This window comes from Furipterus horrens, unplaced genomic scaffold (genome assembly GCF_987537825.1).
Source record: "Furipterus horrens unplaced genomic scaffold, mFurHor1.1.pri manual_scaffold_6, whole genome shotgun sequence".
NCBI lineage: Eukaryota > Metazoa > Chordata > Mammalia > Chiroptera > Furipteridae > Furipterus > Furipterus horrens.
The window spans coordinates 141,058,567-141,081,985 of NW_028327176.1; positions in this window are offsets into that span (position 1 = coordinate 141,058,567).

Sequence of the window (23,419 nt, forward strand, 5' to 3'; positions counted from 1 at the left end):
CACACAGAGCAATGTGGGAGAAGTGGGGGCAGGGAAGAGGAGAAGCTTGAATGAGACTTTTTCTAAATTTTTTTTCAGTTACAGTTGACATACAATATTGTATTAGTTTCAGGTGTGCACATAGTAATAAGACATTTATATAACTCACAAAGTGACCACCCAATAAGTCTAATACTCCTCTGACACCATATATAGTTATTATAATATTATTGACTATATGCATATTCCTTATGGTGTACTTTATTTCCCTGTGAATGTCAATTTGTAGTTAATTTCATCACATTTTTCACCCAGACCCCCAAACCCTTTTCTATCTGGAAACATCAATTTATTTTTTGTGATACATACATACAGTGGAATATTAGCCAGACACACACAAAAAAAGGAAATCTTTAAGGCAAAGATTTAGCCAGGAGGATGAGCTAAGAGGGAAGGAAGGGCGTGTTCAAAGGCCTGGAGGAGGGGATGCGCCTAACTCACTGAGAGACAAAGTATAATGTGATTGCACATAGATTATGTCCAGGGAAGTAACAGGAGATGAAGATAGAAAGGTAGGCATGAAAATACACAGGGAGCATATGCTGCTTAGATATCATGTCCAGGCAATGGGAGCTACTGAAGGGTTTTAAGCAAAAGAATGATATAAATAGATTTGCAGGAATGAAAGATCATTCTATCAATAAAATAATGAAAATATTAGTTATAAAAAAGTTATTCTTAAAGCTCAAAGCTAGAAGTGTTTACTTCCTGGTGTCAGTATTCTTCCTTCCTTTGAACAATGAAGGATGTGCAAATGGTGATGTAGTTTTCTCTCTGCAGTGGTTAATATCAGCCCAGAACCAAGTTGTTTTGTCAATTGTCACAGCTTTCTTCATCCAGATTAGCTTCGAGTTTTGCTTTTTCTTCTCCCTTTTGATGTATTTGATCTTATCTTTTGACACATATATCTTTTATTTCATCTTATTGTAACTGTGCTATAATTTTAGGGCTCCTTGAATTACATAGAAGTTCAGTAAATCATTTTAAATGAATACATGTCGGTACCTTTGGGTTATATATAATAATCTGAATTTCCTTCAGAAACATTACAAAATCACAGAACAGGAATAAACATTAAACACATGGGTTGCAAAGATAATGGGAAAAGAGGCTACAGGGGACTAGATGTCAACAAATTTTGGAAGATTAAAAGCAGAAAGAATGGAAATTGATGTAGTTCAGTGGAGGAAGCCAAATCTTGAGCTAAAGAGAAAAATGTCTATGAGAAGCAGGAAGATTTTGCCATATGTATCCCAGAAAATCTGAGGATTTAGGGGAACCAGATACTGAGGAAAAGAGGTTAAATGAGATTAATATGAAGAACATGTAGACCTCAGGGTTCCTGAGCAGCCAGACTTTATGGGAACCTGGAAGTATATTATCTAGGTAAATTTGCACCTTGAATGGTGTGGACTCAGAAATACTAAGTACAGTGGAAGGCAAGGATGAAACTCATATGATAAACTAAAGAAGTGTATGAAAATATGCATCCCAAAAGATCAAGTCCCAGCCCCTTCTTTTCCATAGTTCTGTCAGTAGCCAGGTATATATAAACATCTACCTGGGGATTAAAACAATTTTCTCTGGAGAAGCTAAGACCTCGAGAAATATACTTACATTTAAGGCCTACAGATACTTCTGTTTGGGCTTCCACATTAAAAAATAATAGTCACCAGCTGACCAGTATCTACTTAAAAAACAAAAAAACCTCACTTATATATCTAGTCTGTTATCAGCTTTTTGAGCCTCAACTTTAAATGTTTAAGAAAACCAAGGATTGCCAAACACTTAAGAAAATCTCCAAAATGAAATTAAAGGGCTAAAACACAGAAATGGAAAAGAGGAATTCAGAAGAATTAAACAACATAGGAAGAAGAAAGAACACTTAAAACATATAATATGCATAAATTAAAAATATACATTTATAAACCAAGAATGGGATATTATTTTATAGGAAAATTTTTTAAAAACAGGAACATGTAGAACATTAAATATGTAGAAGAATTAGAAATCCAATTAAATGAATGGAAGATGATATTTTAAAAATTCTTCAGAGTATAGAAAAGCACACAAAGAAAAAAAACCTGAGCAATTGAAGAAAATAAAGAAAAAAATTTAGACAATCAACTCAGAATATCCAAAATGGGAAACTAGGAGATTCAGAAAGAGAGGAACAAATGAAATGGAAGAAAACTACAAGGACATTTCCCCAAGACACCACAAGTATGCAAATATCTGAATTATAAGGAATTCACACCACAGTACATCATTATATTACTTTAAAAGAATGAGAATAAAGCAAAGATCTTAAATCATGTAAAGAGATAGAAATAGTAATTTATAAAGGATCAATTCTCTGACTCACATCTGACCTTCAGTATCATCACTGGAGACCAGAAGACATTGGAACCTTATCTTCAGAATTCTAAATTAAATAATTTTTATTCTGGAATTTTATGCCCAATCAAAGTAGTAAGCAAGTATGAAAGCAGACTAAGTGCAAGCTCTCAAAATTTTTACTTTTTCTCAGGAAGTGACTAAAGCAAGTACTCTATAAAATTTAAGAATATTCCAAGAAAAAGTGACATAGGAGCCAGGAAGAAGAGCTAAAACACAGGAGAACAATGACAAAAATTTTCAGAGAACAAACAGTCCAGCTTGGAGCAAGAAGTTGGAGGACTAAGGAGCAAAAGCCTCCAGTTACACAAACAAACAAGTAAATAAGAGAGGGGGAAGAAAGATGTAATTGATAGATAGTATGTTGGAGCACTTGTGGAGAATTATTGCTAGGCATTTGATTAATCAATTAGAACATTGGGAAATACAGGAAAAGATATATAGATAATTAAATGAACTTTTTTGAAATTGTACAATAATGTAGTATGACTGAGGTGCCAAGTGGTATGGGGAGAAAAGGAAAACTAGAGCAGAGTAACAAAGATGGGGTTATAGGGAAAAGAGGGAGCCTGGGGATGAGAGAGTGGAAAGGTCAAATTTCCATTTTAAACAAGGCTGTCATTAGAAGGAGGTATTTGAACAATAAATTGAAGAACCAAGGCTTGCAGATGCTCTAGGGGGAGAGTGCTCGAGCCAGAGGGAATAGTCAGTGCAAAGGCCCTAAGGTGAGAGTCCACCAGGTGAAGTTAAAAAACAGTAAACATTAAGGAAGTCAGCATGGCTGGAGAAAGGCAGAGAAGCAAAAAATTGGTGTGTGCTAAGATCAGGGAGCTAATGGTGGGCCATCTACTCTTGGTTTTATAGACCATATGAAGGCTTTTACTCTGAGTTTCATAGTTTTAGCTAAGGAGTGGCAAGTTCTAACACTATAAAAGTATTATTTTGACTATTTCTTTGAGCACAGAATATAGGCAGTAAGAACTATTTTGGTAAGGAAGATCTAGAGATGCAGACATCTAAGTTTTCTTCCATACTGGGTTCGAAATGTAGTCCCTTTGATAATAATAATAATATGAAGAAGAAGGAGGCGTAAGAGGAAAAGGAGAAGGAGAGAAGCAGCGGTAGCTTATATTGGTACTCAATTTCCATAATTTTGAAAATGATAGCTAGTTTGGCTCATGTAGGTACCAGGTATGTATTTCTGATATCCCTCTTACTCATCTTTCAGTAGCATAATATTGCAACAACTCTGATTTTTATCAGCCATTCATTGCTTACTATAAAGACATTTCCTGAAGCATTTATAGGGGACATATACCACTGTTTATGTGTTATCTTCTTCAAGCTGGCTCACTGCCCGTGCTTTAAAATATTGATTTTTAGATATTACCATTATCTAAATAGAATGTAGAGATAATGGGGAGAGACAGTTAAAGCAACCAAGTATCATGGTTGCTGGTCAATAATTTAACTAGTGGCTTAGTGTCATGGAATGTGAACTCCAATCTCACCTCTAATCTTACTTCACTGGATGATTTTAGCAGCAGATGTTTCCATCTTCATTCGGTTTCTTGGAAGCAATTTTCCTAACCTGTGCAATGGAGATGAAAATGAAAAACCACCACACTATACACTCAAACAGCATGAACTATTGAGTACAAAAATTTGTTTAAATGTTATTTATAAAATATAAACCTCTTTTATATTTCAAATATTATAAATTTTCATTCCATGTCCAGTTTATTTTACATGGATTAAAAATAATATAAAACCAGAAACTCTTCTCCATACATTAATTAAGCAACCTAATGACACTTTCAGATCACTTAACTAAATGCAGTCCTGTTCTCAGACACCAGATAGCACATCAGTAGCCTGAACTAGTCAGTGCATCACCCTAAATGTAAATTCCAACAGACAATATCATACACATTTGACCCACTCTTTTACAAGATTCCTCGTACCCATGAGCTGACACCTGCTCATCACTGTCATCATCGTCTAAAAGCACTGGTTACGCAGAGGGCTAGAGATGGTGCTCTCCCGGGTCCTGTACAAAGTGAGGTAATATCCAATTCCCTGACCTCTGGAGGCCTCAGACCAAGGCCTAGAATGCTAAAGCAGACAGATATAAAGGAAATCCAGGTAGCTGAGTAAGCTTTATAGCTTTGCAAGAATTAAGCAAGTGGAGAAATTGTATAATGTTTTGCATAAGCAAAGCGTAAGTAAGTGAAAGAGACATGAGGAAGAGCCCCTGTTGGTGTTCTGTGACCAAGCAGAGATGTCAGATGAGCAGAATGAGCAAACAAATAAAAAATAACCAGATTTTACTTTTTACCCTTTGTTGGCTTTCATCTTACACAGCACATAGTAATTGTCAAGTGGGAGGGATATACAGAAATACATTCTACTCATTAAGGAGAACATTGAAAGAGACTTTTGGGTTTAACTCATTGAATCAATAAACCCTTGTAAACGTATACAATCGCACAGAACATTTGACTTAAACTAGCCTACAGTAAAGAAAGCCCTGAAAATGAAGCAGAAAAGTATGAGCTACTGAATTATTCTAAGAAGACAGTTTGAAAAGGACTTATTTAATGAAGCTTGTTTTAAATTGTCCATCTCTTGTAAGGATGTGTGCACTTCTCAGAGTCCTTCTGTGACAGGGTTTTGTTTTTGTGAACTTAGTGAATAGGATTTAAACTTCTTGGCTTCTTCTTTTTTTTCTTTCAAAAACTACAAACGCAATCAGTGTAAGTAGAAGCCATTCAATTGGCCTCTGCTTTCTGAATGCAAGAAAGAAGCTACTTTTCCTCCCCTTCGTTTCATTCCAGCTGAGCAGAGTGCAGCAAACATCTCACGCTGAAATCAGTGCCTTTTTAAAACTTCAAGGGGCTTGAAAGCTCCGAACCTGTTCAGAGGTGAAGTGGCTCTGAGAGATCAGCTCAGACGCACCCTATTTGCACTTCCCTCCTCTGTAAAGGATCTCAGTCCTTTATCCACAGGCCTCATTATGAAAGTTCTCTCACTATGAACGCAGGACCAGGGCAGGCTTCCTCTTTGGTATTGTAGCGTCATTCTCTGTAAAGAATCCTGGCCACTGGCTGACGTCTACTGTGAGATCAAGGGAAACCAGGTTCTCTACAGAGGAGGATGGGAGTTAATTGCTCTGCCCTCGCTAAGCCCCTGCCAACCCTCCTGTCTTCGTATCAGCACTGGCTTCTTTCTCTTACCTCCAAGGGTTATCACTATTACGGAGGAAGGAAGGGTCCTACCTCTGTAGATCCACCCAGCTGAGTTCAGAGAGTATGAGAGTAAAAACCTCCCAGCCAATTTCTTAACCTCTTGTAAAGCAGAAACTGCAGAACCCCTAACACCTATCTGCAGGAAGCCGAAGTCTTTAGTTTGGACTTCTTCCTTTCTCAACAGGTGGAGTCAGCTCTAAAACCAGCAGCTTTCAGAGGAAAATAAAAAGTAAAAATGTCCATGTATTGTGTTGAAACACACCTTGCAATGAACTGTAATGCAAGACAGTGTGGGCTAACCGGTTAATTTCCTAATAAGATACATCTCATGTCTCAGGGCTTCCTATTCTGCAAATATACCCTGCTACTGGATAGTTCACCCTTTGCTCATGCAGTCTGCAGGACTGTGATGTATCACTCCAGCTCTGTGGATGCGACTGTAATCTGTGAATTTCTAGAGAAAAGTACCTGCTTTTTAAATGATCACTTAGTGGACTTTCTGCTTTGGGTGCCCAAATCAATATCAATTGCTCAGTTTACAATGTAAGATGCCCCATTAATTCTTCTAGGTGACTAAAGCAACATCTAGTATTAATGACTTCCTGATAAGGCAACTACTTTTTTCCCTGGTACTTAAATCTCACAATAGTCTCTGGCCCGAGGTAGGATTTGCATCAGTGGGATCTTCCACAGGGATTTTAGGTTTCACTGACTGATAATGATACTCCCCCTAGCCCCAATTCCACAAGTACAAATTAGCACTGTTTCAAATAATTTTAAGAATTTCCATTCCCAAGTCTAGTTGGTTTTCCACTTTATATCTTCCTATAGCAACAAACTTAATCCAACTCTATTTTACTGAAACTCTAAAGAAGTCCCTTAGAAAAAACACTGATGGCCTGCCTCTTATAAGCATCAATATTTAAGGACCATCAAGTTTTCAAATATAAGATTCTTTTCCTAACTCTTCACTCAATATGAAAATTTTCCTCATTTTAAGATTAACATTAAATGTTTTGTTTTAACTACCCAAGACAAGGAGTGGACTTCATCTTTGAGAAAGAAAAGAAGACATTGTGGATGTTCAAGGATTAGACCTAAAATACTCTTGGGTCGTTACCAACATCAGCCTTCCAGGAGTGTTTTTATTTGAATGAATAGTATTTCTCCACAATTAAGTAGATTCTCTTTCGCTTCTTTCTATCACATATTCAATATCAAATATTGAATGTTGTCATTGAAAGCGAATTTCTGCATTTAAGGGGAGGGAAATGCAGTTGCTATATTATACAAGTCCCTAGTTTATGTATGTTGTAAGAGGACTTAGTAGCCCAGGTTCTATTCACAGTGAGGTGGGCCTCTCAGAGGAATAGGGATGGTCATGTTTTAGACATCTATCAAGCTTTTTGTTCACTTTTTCAATAAAGTAAATTGAACACAATTTACAAAACTGGATATGAGAGGGAAATATCCTGGATTTCTCTTTTGGTTTTAAAGTGAAAAACTAGTTACTATAATATAGCCAGGAGATCCTTGATATTGATAGGCCAGAGCCAAACAGCAGGAACATCACCACTCCCTTTGGTAGCTAATGATGTAGTACAAGATCTAATTCAAGCACTTACAATATCCAAATGCCTGCCAAATTGAATCATACACTGCATTCTGGTAACTGATGTGTCTCCCAGATGACACTCTATGACAAATGGCCTTGGGTTTAGTAAAAATTTAAGACGATGTTTTCTTCATTTATTATCTCCAACACTCAAACCTCTTCATCTCCAGCTAAGAGGCCTCACATTAGTGTGTTAAGAAAAATATGCAACACTTCTCTGTGCATCTCTTCTTCTTGGCATGCGGCCAACCCTGACTTGTCACCTGGCATCACACAGGCATGAGTCCAGAGCAGCCAGAGCAGGGAGGAGAAAGGAGGCTATCTCCTCACACATCTGCTACTTGGGCTAAAAGACCCCCTTTTGTGCAAATTAGTTAATTGGGACAAGTGTTAGAAATGGTGCTCATATAGGTTCCTTCCAATGGACTTTCCTAAAGTATTTTTAGGAGGAAGAAATTGCAATGAGGATAGAAGACTTAGGAAAACATTATATTTGTTACCCACTCATTACTTCAACCAGTATTTACTGAGTTCTGACTTAGTTCCACGCACTGTGCTAGGCACAGGACAGGTAATTTTAAATGCATTGGATAAAGTCTCTGCTCTCCTAACCTAGTTTTTAACCCAGTAAGTACACAAATAAATATACTTCATAATCTCAAAATGTGACCAGTGTTATAAAAGAAATAAGAAACCATGAAAGAGCTTGTAGGGCCAACCTGATTTAGACTGAATAGTTAGAAAAGTCCGTAGGGGAGGGAATCTCTAATTTAGTGACAAATGGGGTTCTTTGGGATTCTGGAATTAGTATCTTTCCTAATAGCCACTTTATAATTTTGCTTCAAAACTGTAGCCCCTGTAGTGTTTAAATAACTCAACCTTGCCTACATCTCTAGCTTTATGACCTTTTTCCCCTTACCTCAATGTCCAGCCTCAGAAGCACTGAATTTCTTGCCCCTCATAGTGTTTTGTCAAACCTCTGTTGCTTAGTGTCTGCTGGCTCCACTTCTTTACCACAGTAACTCCTCTTTATCTTTCATGGCTCATCTGGAATATGATTGCCACTAGGAATCTCTGATTCCTCCCTCCTTCCCATTGAAGGACTCCATGTGGCTCAGTTCCAGGGGGCACATTCCCATTTGTAGTTTTGTATGTCAAATGGTTGAATATCAGCAATTTCATATGGTTCACTCAATTAGCTATGTGAATGGCAACTATGCAGTGACTTCCACTCATGGAGACTACAATGTGCATGTGATTTCTGAAGTTGTGCCGTATGGTGGCTCTGCTCACTACATGAACCTTCTCTATGTTCCCATGGCACACTGTACCCACCTCTAAAATGTATCTTCTCATTTTAATAAAGTGATATGTTCATGCTTCTTTCTTTCCTTCTCGGTAGTTTGGTCTTTTATCCTTAACAATTTGCACAGAGGCTTTTGTTACAACACTAGGAGTAACTGTCATTTATTGAGCCTCTAACAATACCAGAGCTTTTAAGTACATCATCTTTAATTCTCACAAAATGCTGACAGATAGATAATATTATCCAAATTTTACAACTGTGAAACTGAGGTTTAAAAGTTATGCAATATATTAAATCTATAACAGACTAAAAGATGGCAGAGTGCAGATTTGAATGCAACTGTTTGATTCTATAATCCACATTCTTTCAACCATGCTATGCAGGTTTCATGTATTCATTCACATATGCATTCACTTATTCATCCATTCAACAAGTATCTTTATATAGTGATAGGTCTTATATTAGTGTCACTGGTACACTTGTAAATGACAAAACCTTGACTTCAGGGAGCTTCCAGGATAGCAAGGAACGCAAACACTGAACAATTACAAGTAAGATAAACTGGGATAAATGTTTATTGCCTTGAGCTGAATGTTATCAGAGATAAGCATAATGTTGTATTATAATAGCTATCCCTAAGAAGAAATATTTTTAACTTGGCTTAGTTTTTTAATATTAAAAATAATCTTTTTATCAGTAATCCTTTTATCTTTAATTCTTCTACCTACATTGTTTCAGAATAGCTGGGTTATAGTCTAGATATGATACTTACCTAGTAGTCATGGCGTTCAGCTCCAACACAACACCTCCCAGTTACGTCTTTTTAGCTTTTAGTTATTTTAGGGTTGGGTTGCTGCTATTTGCCACCAAAACAAATATGACTAAAACTAAGTTCTGGAAATAGGCCTACATGGGTGTCAATGTAAGAAACATCTAAACCTGTAAGAATTTTTATGTGTTCATTTGAACCAAACTGACAGCAATTGCCAGGAAGCAAAACCTCAGTGGACTGAGAAAATGCTCCAGAAAACAGAAGTTTTGCACCTTATTTTATACATTACAATAAAAAAAAAAAAAAAAAAAAAAAAGAAGATGTAGGTGGGTTACATCAAATCCATTGGTGATAGATCAGGAGGGCAGGAGAAAGCAAAGCAGGGCAGGGGGGGCAGAGGAGCTGTGAGGTTGGATAAAAAGTAAAATGATGGACACATACTTCTTTTAGGTAGGTGGGTACAGGATAGTTAACAGTCAACAATTAACATGATAACAATAACAAAGAGGGGATTTGTGGTTTCCCCCTGGTGTGGTGCCTGTGATTTGAGGGGTCCAGAAAAGGGACATTATCTTGACATTCCAAAGGTGTGTTACCATAAGTGCAAAAAGACAATAGACAGGCTCAATGGCTCAGATAAGGTACAGATTGACTTTTGTCAGGGAAAATTCTAGCCTAAGACTTGACTGCCTGCAATGACCTGCTTTTAGTTACAAACATTTTAATTTTAGACCATCTTATGTGGTTACTTCAGGTCTCTCAGTTAGTAAGACTATCATGCAGACCTCCCTGAGCTTTTCAGATTTGGTATGTGGCCCCTTTTCATTCACACAGGTGACAGATCCAAAGGCATTAACGTGGCTCAGTCACAGAGAGAATCCCTTTGTCCTCATATGCGGAGTTGGCTGACCTCTTGTTGTGCTATTAAAATAGCTGGTTGAATCTAGCCTGTTGAAACCTGGAACTGAGGCTGAAGCTTTAGGAATTTCAGTGGAAAAAATGTCAAGAGCACCATTATTTGTGTAAATTAGAAATAGTGAATAAGATTGAAGAAATCCTGTATAACTCTAAAACAAAGAACAACTGAGAATGTCCCTGGCTCAGAGATGATGATTTGAAAATTTTAATTCTATATCTGCTCTTACTAACTTTTCTATAGAGCATAATGAGTTTCTTGTCTTATTTGTTTTGCTTCCATTTTCAATCAACAGGACATGACCACTGCCTGACATCAAGAGAAACACAGAGAACCTAGGGAGTGGTTGGTTCCTCAAAGCATGAAATAATAGGACTAATAGGATGGACCCTTAGGAGAAGAGAACCTAGAATCAGGAGACACCTTAGAAATTCTTTGCCCCAGACTCCCAAGCATTGCAGGAAGCCCTTCTATCCCATCCTAGGTTTGAGTTAAATACTTCCAGGGACAGAGATCTCATTAACACATCATAACCTTTGTTATGGAAAGTCCTTTGGAAGAAAAACATGCCTCTCATGATATCAACAAATGGGATCATTTTCAGTCCTCAGAACAGCATAATCCTTGTTCCATACAGCAGCTTACGTATTTATGTACCCTCTACATTATTTTTCTTTAGGACTTAAGTATATTCAGTGTAGGTTTTCCCAAAATGGCTAGAACCATCAGATAGAACTTCATTGAGAACATGGATCCTGAGGGAGGGCGCAGGATGAGCAGAGAGGAGTGGGTCACACACGCTGCTCCACAAGGAGCAAGGATTCAAATATTCATTAGTTGATATGGATGATATCCTGTGGCACAGTTAATACGCAGCTCCATTCAACAACAGCAGAGTTAATGCAGTTACCTGGCAGCAAAGCATTTCCAAAAACCCCAGCCTTTCTTCTCATTGACTATTGATGACTGCAGCCCAGGGGAAAGTAGTACATTCATAAGCATCAATCAGGGCAGGAGAGGCGCCTTGCAGTCTCTTTGAAACAAGATAATGTATGTGAAAGCTCTTTGTCAACTGTAAAGCAGTATACAAATGTAAAGAATTTTATTATTGTTTTAAAAGGAACTTGGAATAGAATTGCTGTTGTTTGTTTTAAAGTTTTCTATGTGGCCTACTCCATAGATACCTAACAACAGAACCCTGCCTCTCTTTTCATCTTCTCTGCACAGAGATAATTTTTGAGTAGTGAGGCTCAGGCTTATTGTTTTGCTGTGTAGGCTACATTTATGTTTCCAAGTCTTTAAAAGCAATTTCTTTTTGGTATTTCCTCAGTGTACATTTTATTCTAAAATAACAATTTACAACAACACTTGCCTAGGACTATGAGATGTAATTCATCTGAATTAATATGATCCCTTATCCTGTAAATGTAGAGATGTACCATTTGCAGAGTAAGCTGCTATGTGTTGAAATTTGTTAGGAGTTGTATGTGTACCATCTCAATTAACCCTCACACCCCCCCTCATCCTGACTTACAATGAAGATTTAAAAACTTTCGAGAGGTTAAAAAGGTAATAATTGGCAGCACTCAGAATTCAAACCCAGTTGCCTCATCCCAAATATTTTGCTTCTACATTGCCAAAGAAGCAATATCAGAAATGTATGAATGAAAACAGGCTATCATTCCCACAACAGTTTTTTATACTCCCACAAAAGAATACATTTTTTTAAATTACATTCATTTTTTTTTACAAGGTTACTTTATTTTATTTATATTTTTAAGTTTACTTATTTGTTTTTAGAGAGAGGGGAAAGGAGAAAGAGAGGGAGAGAAACATCAATGTACAGTTACCTCTCACGTGCCCCCAACTGGGGATCTGGTGTGCAACCTAGTCATGTGCCCTGACTGGGAATCGAACCAGTGACACTTGGTTCGTAGGCCGACACTCAATCCACTGAGCCACAGCAGCCAGGGCAAAGAATAAATTTTGTAAGTACTTAATGAGTCACTCTCTAGCTGATAAAACATTGTACACTATTATCTATCATTTTACCTACTTAATTATATCACATTTTTTACTATAGAAACTTTGAACCTTTAAGTAATTGTTTCTTATGATTTTGTCATTGGTAATTTTGATAGTTGCTTTTTACTCTTTTGATTAAAATTTAAAATTCTGAAGCTATCCTACTTATTAAAATTATTAAAGGTTATCTACTCAGAAAAATTGAGCAAACATTTTTTAAACCTTTAAAAATGTATCCACAGCACATTATCTTTTAAACTGGGAGGTTGGATTACCACTTTCAGGAAGAGAATGGACATACTTTTCTTTATTCCTCCCACTAAGTACAACTAAAAACTCTGGAAATTATATGTAAAACAAACATAAGAAGACCAGCCTAACAAACAAGGAGCACCACTTTAGTTATTCACTGAGTTCTATTTTGTCTTATACGACCCAGTTTGGAGAATTCAGCAATCTGAAAATATCAACAGGTGTAAAAGGGAAAAGCCCATGAAACACATGGTATCTCACCTGGAAGACCAGGAAAGGGACAGCCCAACAAGACTGAAAACTTACTATAGTGCCACTCCCATCTTCATGCACAAAGGCTGAGGATGGAATCTAGACTTTCCTCTCCCTACAGTATAATTAATTCTGCCCATGGTATTAAGAAAGATCATGTGATTAGCCTGGAAACTCTGGCCCAAAATTCTAGTTAGTGTAATAATGCAAGAAAATGGTATAAAATGCATACACATGAAAGAAAATAAATAAATACAACTCTTCTTATATGTAGAGCACATGATTGTCTATGAGGAAATCTCAAGGAATCTATAAAAAATAACTCCCAGAATTAATAAATGAGTTCAGCAAGGCAACAAGATACACAATAAACATATACAAATCAATGATATTTCTGTATACTATAACATAAAAACCAAAATTTAAAAATATAATATTATTTTTAATTGCTAAAGAAATGAAATACTTTGCTGTAAATCTAACAAAACATGTTCAGATCTTGTATGTTGAAATATACAAAATGTTAATGAAGGACATCAGAAAAGATCTAAATAAATTGAGAGACATACCTTGTTCATGAATCAGAAGGCTTAACAAAGATGTCAATTCCCTCCCTGTATGATACAGGTTTAATACAATTCCTTTCAAAATTCCAGCAATATTTTTTATGTAGAGACAAAGATTATGCAAAAGTTTATGTGGAAGGGCAAAGGCACTAGTATAGCTAAAAACAGTTTGAAAAAGAATAAAATAGGAAGAATCAGTTTACCTAGTTTCAAACTTATTTTATTGTCATAATAACTGTGTGGCATTGGCAGAGGGATAGCCACATAGATTAATGTATAACCCAGAAACAACCTCCCACAACTGATTTTTGACAAAGACTCAAAACTAATTCCATGTAGAAAAGATAACTTTTTCAACAAATAATGGCGAAGTATTTGATCATCCATAGGAAAAACAAAAACAACTATCTCAAATTTAAGTCTCATATCTTATACAAAAATGTATTCGAAATGGATGATTAACTTAAATGTAAAGCAGAAGTCTGGATTTCCAGCCAAGATGGAGGCATAGACAGACACACTGCATCTCCCTCCACAACTAAGAAGCAATACAACTTCTTCAAAACTAGAAACAACCAGAAGTTCCAGAAAATCAAACTGCATGAAAGTCCAGCAAACAAAGATATAAAAAAGAAATACTCATCCAGACAGGTAGGACAGGCGGAGCTGGGGCGGAGAGGATGCGGTGTGGTGGCAGCAGCAGCAGCAGCAGCGGTGGTGGGCAGCGGCTGTGGCAGGTCAGCAGAAAGCGCAGTTACACATTTTAAAAAGTTAAGAGGGACACCTGGGGAGTATTCCAAGCTCCTGACCAGACAGCAGAGCTCATGGTCCTGTCACCAGGGAAAATCAAGCCTCATTGCTTCTGACTGTGCAGACCAGTGGGGGTTGGGGTGGAACCAGAAACTGCCAGTCTCTCAGCAGAGTCTACTTGTTTAAAGGGCACCCACAGTTCTAGAACATGCGCAGACCAACTCACTCTGGGAAAGACAGCCAAGGCAGCAGCTAGAGAGGCACCAGTCCTATAGGGAAGTAAGAGAAGTGCCTGAAAAAGGGGCAAGTGCTGGGAAGGTGGCATTGTTCCCTCTTGGGACCCCTCCCCAACATACAGTGCCACAACGTGGTGAAACAGGTCTCCCTGTACTGATGAAACCCTAAGGCTCTGCCCCTTACAATGTAACAGGAGCGACAGATCTACCTGGAACCCAGAGGCAAACAAAATCAGGAGCCTGTCAGAATGAGGAGACAGAAGTATGACCCAAAAGAGGGAATGGATCAAGGTTTCAGTGGGAGAACTAAGCAAAGAGGAACTAGCCAACGTAACAGATGAGGAGATAAACAACCTAACAGACACAGAATTCAAAACACTGGTGATAAAGATGCTTGACAGATATGCTTGAGTATGGCAGAGGCATAAGGGAAGAAGTGAAGGCTATGATAAGTGAAACTAAGGAAAATCCACACAAAACCAATGGTGAAGGGAAGGATACCAGGGTTCAAATCAATGATTTGGCATAAGAAAGAAAAAAACAGTCAATCAGTGCAGAATGAGGAAGCAAGAATTGAAACAAATGTGGAAAACTTCCCAAATTTTGTGAAGAATATGTACATACAGGTCCAGGAAGCATGGAGGGTCCCAGGCAAACTGGACCCAGATGGACCCATACCAGGACACATCATAATTGAGATGCCAAAGGTGACAGATAAAGAGAAAGTCCTGGGGGCAGCAAGAGAGAGGCGAAGAGTTGCCTACAGGGGGTGCCTATAGGACTATCAGCTGCTTTCTCAGAGAACACTTTGCAGGCAAGAAGGGACTGGCAAGAAGTATTCAATGTGATAAAAGGCAACCTGCAACCAGGATTAGTCTATCCAGCAAAGCTATCATTTGGAATGGAAGGACAGATGAAGTGCTTCCCAGACAAGGTAAAGCTAAAGGAGCTCATCATCACCAAGCCATTATTATATGAAATGTCAAAGGGACTTACTTAAAAAAAAAAAAATCAAAACTATGAACAATAAATAGACAACAAACTCACAACTATCAACAACTGAATCTAAAAAATAAAAACAAAATCCAACTAAGCAAACCAGAACAGGAATAGAATCATAGATATAGGGCTCATTTGGAGGGTTATCAGTTGGGAGTGGGGCGGGGGGAGAAATGGGGATATGGTGCAGGGATAAAGAAGCATAATCGGTTGGTACAAAATAGACAGGGTTAAGTTAAGAATAATATAGGAAAGGGTGAAGGCAAAGAACTTATAGACACGACCCATGGACATGAACTAAGGGAGGTGGGATTGCTGGAGGGAAGGGGGATACTGGATGGAGGGGAGCAAAGGGAAAAAAAATTGGAACTACTGTAACAACATAATCAATAAAATATACTTTAAAAAAATAAATAAACCCTTCCCATACACACACACACACACACACACACACACATGTAAAGCAGAAATCTATAAAACTTTTATTAAAAACAGAAGAGAAACTCTGGCTGGTGTAGCTCAGTGGATTGAGCTTCGGCCTGGGAACCAAGTGTCGCTGGTTCAATTCCCAGTCAGGGCACATAACTAGGTTGCATGTCAGGTCCCCACTTGGGGGCGCGAGTGAGAGGCAACCACACAGTGATCTTTCTCTTTCTCCTTTCCCCTCTCCCTAAATAAATAAACAAACAAATTAATTTAAAAAAAAAAAAACAGAAGAGAAAAATCTTCAGAATATAGGATTAGACACAAGGTTATGAATTTTACAAAAGTACAATTCATAAAAGGAAAATTGATAAATTAAACTTCATCAAAATTGAGAACTTTTGCTCTGCCTAAGGCCCTGTTAATAAGATGAAAAGTCAATCTACAGACTGGGAGAAAGTGTTTGTAAGCCACATATCTAACTAAAGAACTAGTAGCTGGAATATATAAAGAACTCTCAAAACAAAACAGCAATAAAACAATTCAATTAGAAAATGGGCAGAAAAGATGAATATCCATTTCATTGAAGAGGGTACAAAGATGGCAAATAAGCACATGAGAAGATATTAAACATCACTAGCCATTATGGAATTGGAAATTAAAACCACATAAGATATCTCTACCTACCTATAAAAATGGCTGAAATAAAATAACACTGGCAATAACAAATGTTGGCGAGGATGCAGAGACACTGGATCTCATACATTGCTGCTGAGAATGTACAATCTTACAGGCATTCTGTAAAATATTTTGGGGGCAGAAAAATGTGTGTGGCTAGTATTAATACATGAAGGATCCCTATGGTGATGGAAATGTTCTATTTCTTAACTGTATCAAAGTAGGTATCCTGATTATGATATTATACCATGGTTTTGCAAGATATTACTATTTGGGGAAAGTGACTAAAAGATACAGACACACACACACACACACACACACACACACACACACACAGGATCTCTCTGTGTTATAACTGTAAATTTACAATTATCTCAAAATAAAAAGTTTAATTAAAATTGTCATAAGATCATATCATATTTTATACTTTACATTTTTATAATGATGGAAATGTAGCTGAAATATTTAAACTCTCAGGTCAGCTTTAAAAGACATACTTCTGTGTTAAGTTGGGATATAATGGAGAGATAACTGTGAGTCAGAAGATGAGACTTTTATCATCAATAACAGGCAAAATATTATTAAAATTATGTAGTTTTATTTAACCAGCATTTATTGAGTAGAAGCCATGTGTCTGTGAGCAGATAAAGATGAGCATAGCACAGCCCCAGGCTCCCAGGAATTAAGTGCCTGGTGGTGAACAAAAAGCACATCAAACCTCAGAGACAGCATGTGTGCCTTGGAGAGTACAGGGATCATTAGCAACGTGGCAGCTAGCATTTATTGAGCACTTGGTTTGTACCATCTTTACATTCATTCTCTAATTAAATCCTCAGAACAACCCTGAAAATTAATTTTATAACACACCTGTCATAGATGGGAAAACAGAAGCTGAAGAGGTTGTGCAGCTCATCCAGAAAATGAGTGCAGCAGTAATTCAACCCTAGCTCTGACCATAACATAAGTTCATACAATGTAGCACATAGTGCAGACAAGCACAAGTCTGCCACATGACCTGAGGGTTGGGAGGACAGGACAATGATCAGGAAAGATTTAAAGAGGGGGCACAATTTGAGTTGGGTTCTGCAGAGTGAGTAGGAGTTTAGAATAATCTATTTATATTCTAAGGGAAATAGTAATGTGCCAAGAAAAGAAAAGGGAAACTGCTCAAAGTCAGGGCCTTTTATGAGTTGAATTGTGACCTTATTTGGAAATTAGGACATTGCAGATATAATTTGTTGAGATGAGGTCATTAGATTGGGCCCTTATCCAATATTACTGTGTCATTATATGAAGAGGAAATTTGGACAGAGAGACGGACACATATGCACCGAGATATCATGTGACCAAGAGAGCAGAAATCAGGGTGATGTACATTCAGGTTAAGGAACCAAAGATTGCCAGCAAACCACCAGACACTCGGAGAGCACCATAGAACAGAGTCCTCACAAGAAACCAAGTTTGCTAACACCCTGATCTGTGAGACAATAAGTTTGGATGTTTAAACCACCCCACTTATGATATTTGTTATGGGAGTCCTAGCAAACTAATATGGGTCCCACACATCTGGTTCCCCCTACATTTTAGAAAGGGGGGGGTCATCCATGTGGTGTGCTAGGCTAATTAGCACCAGCTGGAGGGAAACAGTTGTTAAATTTTCAGGTATTTTGCAAGCCAACCAATAAACAAAGTCATTATCCAAAATACAATTTTATGAATTTAAAACTAAAGAAGCTATATAAAACAAAGACAATCAATACTCAAAACTCATTACCAACTAATAATTTTTCCTTTTTACTAGGACCTATGCTTTTGAGGCTGTTTAAATCTATTGTATCTGTGTGATGGAAATACAACATGATTTTGTGCTGCTGCATGTCTCTGCCCAATTCTACCATTAGGGACATCATGTTGGTGGCTTGAAATCAGTGCTGGTGGGATAATTTATACCATGAAAATCAGCAAACGCTATAAACCATATCTTTGAACCCCTAGAGAGCTGGTGGTTAAATATTTACCAACCTACCACTGGTCCAGACATGTTGGTGATTCATCCAGTCCACATTTATCTCCTTTCGTTGACTCCAGAAATGTTTTCCTAGTTCCTTTTAACCTTATTCTTCTGAAATCTCTGCTTCTGTCTGACTTTAACTTCAGTACTCAGTTTCCCCAACACAACCGGTTTTGCCCTGGGCGAGTCCCATTGCATACCTCTTGGCACTCATAATGTGAATGAATGGATGGATAAATAAATGGATGGATGGGTGGGTGGGTGGATGGATGGATGGGTGGATGAGTGAATGAATGAATGAATACTTCAGAGATCATTTTCCAACTATGCTCATGCTACTATTGAATTTCCACAACATATAGCCACATGAAAGGACACTATTTATGACTCTTAAGTACCAACTTTGCTCCCAGGGTTCTTAACATAACCCCCATGCCCTCTGTTTAAAGAAGACTCCTAATCCCCTCTTCCTTACTAACCCTTGAGGATAGTGTGAAACTTAATCTTTATGAAGGCACTTTGAAAATAAGTGCTGCCATGCAAACATATGGTAGTATTACTATTATTATACTTATATAATCATAAGTATAATATTATACTTATTATTCAAATCCTTGAAGGCACAACTCATGCATGTTCCCAAGAAATGAGATACATAGTTGTGATAACTTGCATTGGAAATTAGTACAAAAATAGAAAGCACTGTGTTAAATATTTTTTGTGTGCTTTTTGAATATAGTTGATTCATTTTTAAAAGTGACTTAAAATGATCTTATTACATCTTGTATGGATATAATTATTAAATAATAATACAGATATAAGCTAACTAAAAAATAATTGTATAGTTGTAGCAGCACTGAAATGTAAACTCTTAGATGCAGAGAACAAGCTTCATGGTAATTATACTTGCCATTAAATGATAACATCCAATTGGTATCTAATCTTCAGGCTACAAATAAGCGTGTAATACTGCAAATACACTCTAATTACATGGCTGTTTGTCCCCTGAAAAACTAATAAGATGAACTACAAGCAGTGTTGCAAATTCCAGTGAAGAATTTTATTCAGACTCTAATGAAAGATGCCAGGTGAAGCATACAGCTTAATACCCTCCTTGTTTCTACCTTCAGGACAAATGATTTTACTACTTAGTTCCAGATGTCAAAGTTTGTATTCCAATATTATTATCATTATCTGACATTATGTTGCTTAATAAGAACTGACCTAATATTCTACTGAAGACTGCATAAACCTTATTTTGAAAACTGAAGCAAGATAGAGTCTGATAGAGATCTAATAAAGAAAATTGGACTAATTTCTCCGTATCATACCCTTGGAAGTTAACTCTGTTATCTTAGCGCTTTACTTAAACATTTATCTAAAACCATAACTTTTTTGGTTATTTTGACCTCAATGTAAAAGTTATAATTGAACTTCTGTGTTCAAATGTTCAAATAGTACTTGGTACAGCACAGTTAATATTTTTAATAAATGAATGAACAAATAGTTGAATAATAGTTTATAAATCTAAATTTATTTCCTGTGAATAAATGAAGTCAAATATTTGTCTAATATTTTCATTGAGTTAATAAATCATTTTGGTGAGTGTGGTACCCAGATTAGATGTGCTAGATTATGAAGGCCCAGAACACAGAAGTGGATAAAACATTATGATTTTATGTATGTTAGGAGAGAACCCCTGCTCTCAGAACGTTAAGCCTATTTATACTTATGTAAACCTCATCGAATGAACTGAGAGATGACAGAGAAACCATAACATTAAGAATTAAGACAGGAGGTAGGCAGAGAGGAGGCTTCTAAATTTGTTAATTTATGGCCTTAGAAATTTACGCTTTCCATGTGTTCTTTCTATGCTTTAGAAATGAGAAATTATGAAAGCAGTTACAACCACTCTGTACCACATTTTACTTATCTACCTTAAAAATAATTTTTTTTTTCACTGTGTGGTTGCCTCTCACTCGCGCCCCCAACTGGGGACCTGACGTGCAACCTATTCACGTGCCCTGACTGGGAATCGAACCAGTGACACTTGGCTCGCAGGCCAATGCTCAATCCACTGAGCCACAGCAGCCAGGGTCCGATTTATTTATAAGGTAGCGATTGTGGCTAATATTAACTAAGGATGTACTTATCACTGTCACATGCCTACATGTGTGAAAAGGCTTTCCCAGGGTTAGACAGCTGGTGAAGCCAAGACTTGAACCCAAAGCCAACACCAAGCTTGTGCTGAATCTCAGTGATTTTCAAAGGATGCTGCTGCGAGAGTTCACATAGTTTCAACCTCTCTGCCTTTGCATGTACCTCTTCCAGCTAGAATTGCTTTCTCTTCCTCCCCTGTGACCCAAACCCCACCACTGAGGAGCCCTGTCAAGTTCTCTCATTCTCCCAAGATTTTTACCTTCCCTGACTCCTGTCACGCACAGTAGGAAAAACCTATGCATACTATGTAATTCCCATGTAAACAGTTCCCTTCACTTCTCTAGAAGCAAGCACTGTTCTCTGATAACTCTCTCATAACCCCCCACTTCTCCATCACCCTCCACACTCAGCACGTAATGCATATAGAAATAGGGAGTAACTATTTGGTGATAGAATAATATCTCTGAAGTTCTTAAAAGAGCTCAGGAAGAGTTGGTATACTTTCAGTATTTAAATGTTGTTGCTTTATAGTTGTTAACAGAAGCAGATATATTTTTTAGAGGACATACACTTTAAAAGTTAAAAAGTCACTTATCACAGCAAGTTCTAGGCACTAAAGGGTATGAATAAAGATGAGGCTCATGTGATCCACAGATTTTTAGTTCCTCAATATCCTGCATTTCCCAGAAGATTAAGCGACTCAAATGTGTTGTCAGTTAACCTGATAGACCGTCCTCCTCCTGTGTTTCTAAGACATGGCAGGGTGTGACTGTTCTGTTACCAGGGACACTGTATATTCAGGATGGAATTTTAATCAGTCCAAGTCCACTGAATAACCAGTCTTGGGGAAATATTCTGTTCTGTATGTATTTTTTAATTTGCTCCATTATCTATCACATCAGAGATTTAAGAGATCTGAGATACGTTGTTGTAAAGTATCTCCATTTCTAGTTGGTGACAAAAGAAAAACCTAATTAGAAAAAAAAGTATTTCTTATACCATAGCACCTCCTTTGAGGTTTAAAAAGCAAAGATTGGGTAAAATAAGGGCCTAGATTTGGTCTTTACAGAAATATTCATAACACTTTAAAGAATAGCCTCTCTCTCTCTCAGACATAAATACAAACACACACACACACGCACACACATGCACACACACAATAGCCACCACTTACTTGATATCTAATTTGGTTTGCTGGCTGTTCTGTATCTAAATCGAAATTGTGCTCACAACAGAAATGTTCAATCCTTTTTCCTACCCACCTCCTGGGAATTACATTTGCTGTTAGGTCGTGCATTTACTGATTCCCGAATTTACTGATCCAAATTTTGGTCTGTGTTATATTTGTCTCTTCCTTCTCTCTCACATTTATCATCATTTTCTGCTTGTATATATGTCCATTTGTCTTTCTTTCCTTTAATTTCTGTTTCATGGTCCCCAGATAGAAAATGAAATATTAGGTTTGTCAAGTGTATATCATTGTTTAAATGCCTGGAGATGATGGGTTAAACAGACCAATCAATGAAACAAACCTCCAGAGCATTGCAGGGGCTGCAAAGGATGTTCCCTTTGGCTCTTTAAGACCTAACAAGTCAATACCCTATTAATATCATATTCTGCCAGTCACCTCAACACAATTCACATGTGATTTTTTAAGAAAATTCTACAGCTTGTGGTGAATTAAACAGAAGAATGTTTGTGACAAAATCAAAGCTAAAACTAAGACTATAAATAAATTTTAAAAGTTAAATGCAAAGAATAACTACATGATTGTAGCTCTAAGATGCACCACAGTTATTATGGCTGTACATGGTTATTACAAATGCATAGAATGATCCAAATTTTTAAGCAGTGAATCTAGTCATATCATTCATTATTTTTCAGCATATCACCACATGTAATGCCCACATAGTTAAATGCCAAACACATTAAAAGATAGGGTGCCTTTGGAAGTTTACTTTGAAAAGAAGTGATAAGACAGACAAAAACCTTTTTTTAAGTTTATTTTTCCCATTTTATATAGTGAACAATCAAAATTAAATAATCTAAATATCAAATAAAATATGTATAGAAAGCATTACTCATTATGCATAGAGCAAAGTTATTTAATGGACATATCTGATAATCCTTTGTATACATACATATTTATATAAGAGGGATGACACCATCTGAGTTGAAAAATTAACTTACTTTGGGATGATTCACATTTGAGCATCTTTAAGATGTTTGTTCTTGTTTCAGAAGTTTAAAAATTATAAATATTTTAATATAACTCAAATTTTTTTCAAATATTAACTTATTAATTCCAAAACTGATTTTATATCATCACTGTACACAAAATAGAAATCAACAAGTCAGTCCATTTTCTAGAAATAAAATCCTTTACTGTAGTATATCTAAAACTTGAATGTGTTTTGTAGCATTAGAAGAATTTCCTAGTTTTTAGTATTACCCTTCCCAAACAGAAGTACTCCTAACATCATGGTAAACCCAATTTTGTGATCAGACAGATTTCATTTTAGATTCTGGCTCTATCATACAGAAATCATGTGACCTCACCTTTTTTTAATAAGTAAATTGGAGATATTAGCCTCTACCTCAATGGGCTTGGTGAAGAGTAAATGAAGTGTCGTATCATAATGAATGCAGAGTCTATTGTCCAGTACTGGGCAAAGGGTAAACATTTAAGAAAAGGAAGAGAATGGAGTTCATGCAACTAACCTCAGCCATTCAAGAAACCTGGACATAATTTGCTTAAATATCCTATCAAATAT